Source organism: Topomyia yanbarensis, chromosome 2, assembly GCF_030247195.1.
Source record: "Topomyia yanbarensis strain Yona2022 chromosome 2, ASM3024719v1, whole genome shotgun sequence".
NCBI lineage: Eukaryota > Metazoa > Arthropoda > Insecta > Diptera > Culicidae > Topomyia > Topomyia yanbarensis.
In genome coordinates this window covers 340,907,167-340,910,029 of record NC_080671.1, presented here as the reverse complement: position 1 = coordinate 340,910,029, position 2,863 = coordinate 340,907,167, and positions in this window count along the sequence as shown.

Below are 2,863 nucleotides of genomic sequence, written 5' to 3'. Positions count from 1 at the left end.
AGCATGCAATTTTACATCAGTAATGGTGTTCCAATGTTGTAGTTCTGATTTTTATTTTCTAAACTAGTGTAATGTATCGTCATCGGAAACTCCGTTAACGATAATTGTATCGTCGTATTAATCGGCATCGGCGATAATTCATCAGTTATCGCGATACATTTTGCGTTACTTTCCCGTTTATTGGAGTTAAAGTTGTTAGGTTAACCCTCAATTGTTTAGAAATAAATACCTATTGAAGGACATGTTTTTTTTAATTAGTTTATTTGACACGGCTCATAGCGGTAGCTTAACGGAGCCGTGGATCTTTTATACGTTTACAATACATGTAGAAAAAAGTGGGCCGTGTGTTGAAAGAGCTCACTGTTACAAAATCCTCTATAACACTCGATAGGAACAAAAATGAAAAATTATCAATACAGATTATTGAAGGTGAAAAATTGCCGCATAATTTGACATACGTTTTGGAAATTTTTAGTGTGAAGAACATAAGAAAAAATACAACTGAAAATTTTAAATAGATGCAAAGTACCGTTATTCACACAATTATAAAGTAAAAATATTTTTATAAGATAGTGCAAATATCATTCCATAAGTCAATCCATAAGTCATTGAATTATCTTTAGTAGTTTTGAGATATAAAATTTTCAATTTTATCATGCAATAAAGTTTAAGGGTTAATATCTTAAAGAAAAAAAGGAATTGTAACGAAATATTTATACTAAAAGCCAATCACCATAATCCCTTTACAATAAAATATACCTCATTAAGATTGGTGATTTTGCGAAAAATTCGAGGATCATTTGACATGGCTTTACTCAAAAGGAATACGCACGACAGATTTCGCTGAAGCGCTCGTCTTGCTCCTTCAGTTGCTGTTATACTTGCTCCATTTCCAGTATTCACGCTCCGGTCGTTTTTTTCCACAGTCACTAGCACTAGCACCGGTACAACCGGTAACTACAAAATCTATTAATTTCCAAATGACCACGGCTTAACAGTTCATTTTCTTGAAATACTAAAATTCGGTAATTACGAGTTAGTTTCACAATCCGTTCGGTAATGGTTTAGCGTATTCGCGAATAACCGAACACATTGTACTTTTATTTGACGAATTTGGTAAAACAGATTGTATATAACCAATTGTTCGGTATTTTTTACGAAACTTCTGTAAAGCAAGTCATGTTTACCGAAACATCAGTTATTTCTGATACTAACCGAAATATTTCGTCAAAAAAAAAACAGCTAAATTAATTTAAGTGTATAAATCGCGAAATATTCATATTCATTTTCAACAATTTTTGTGTGAAGCATGGGCATATTACCCCGTCCGCCTCATCATAATTATATCTTCTGCTTTGGTGCAAAGCAACAAAAATGTAGAAAAGGAATCCCACCAGAGCCGGTTAGTTGTTGATGTTTGGTCTTTCCCACCATTGACAGACTGCGAGTGGTGTGTGCTTTGCTCATCTGTGCCACTTTTTCAAAATATTTACTATAGTCACGAGAAATATCAAACGCATATTGTTGCATGCATTTAAAACTTTAACAGTGAGAGTTCTCGTTTGCTGTCTCGGCGATGCACCAAATTATCATTCTAGAGGTAGTAGGAGTTTGCCTAACACCATGATCCACACTACTGGGGTGCTCAAGGTGGGACTGATGTACTGGAACAATTGTTATTTTTTCAATATCCAAATTTTGAAGATATGTATGCCTTGCATAATTAATACTGTTTTAGCACACCACGTCATTTCGGATCGACGAATCAGTATAGTGAACTATCGACCACGTTCCCCTTAATGATAGATTTAGAGGGTAGCTATCTACAAATATAACACATAAATTTCCTATTAAATTATATTTTGTGTTATCGGTAATTTTCCGCATATTTTACGCACTAATTCTAAACGTGATAATAAACCAAATCGAAATAAACAGATATCCAGAGCCAGTGCTCCTAAATGAATTGTGCCACTGTATACCAATCTTTACGAAATTATAATTCATTCGATACAGTTCCGATGAAATTGCAGCTCTTGATAACACGCCACCTCCACACGATTATTTCGATATGGACTTTTTCTAAAAGTAACCTCAAAGTGAGCAACATATTCCGAATACCGTTGGACTCACAATAGCTAGTGATTGAACAGAGGATTTTGATTTGAACCATTACTATTAATGTTAATGCCAAAACACAAAGCTTTCAATTTCTGAAAATCGACACCATTATTGAACCAATTGATCGAAATCCTTCGTTAAATCACTAATGGATGTTTAAAACAAACGTTTGTTTTAGCTCCATATTCTACAGTTGAGCAAATCACGTTCACCGCTAGCGTCGAAAAAACTACATTGTGGAGCGAAGGTCACAGTTCCGTTGATTTAAAATTTTAAATCTTTTGCTCCCTTATTATTAAAACTATTTTACATGGGCTTTTCTACCATTTAATGTTTCAAAACATTGATTACATGTCTGTAGATTACACCACTGTAGAATTTGTCTAAAACATGCAATATGATATTAAAAGTGATATGTAAAAATATGGAATGCGGTAATAACATATAAATGTTCGAATTTTTAATTTTGCCGCAACGCCTCTTATGTATACCCTAAGTGTACTGAGAACATTAATTGCGCTTTCTTGAAACTACATTTTTACGGTGCACAGAGGAGTAGTAACTGGGATCGAATACTGACCAAAGTTATTTACTGCTACTATTGCTGTTATCATGCCTTAATATGAACTAAAAATAGACCACAACTAGTTTTTAGAACGATTTGGCAACTATCCACCTACCAGTGCGGAGGTAAATTTTCTACATCCTTACGAATGCTAGTAATCTCGAGGAGATCTTTGTG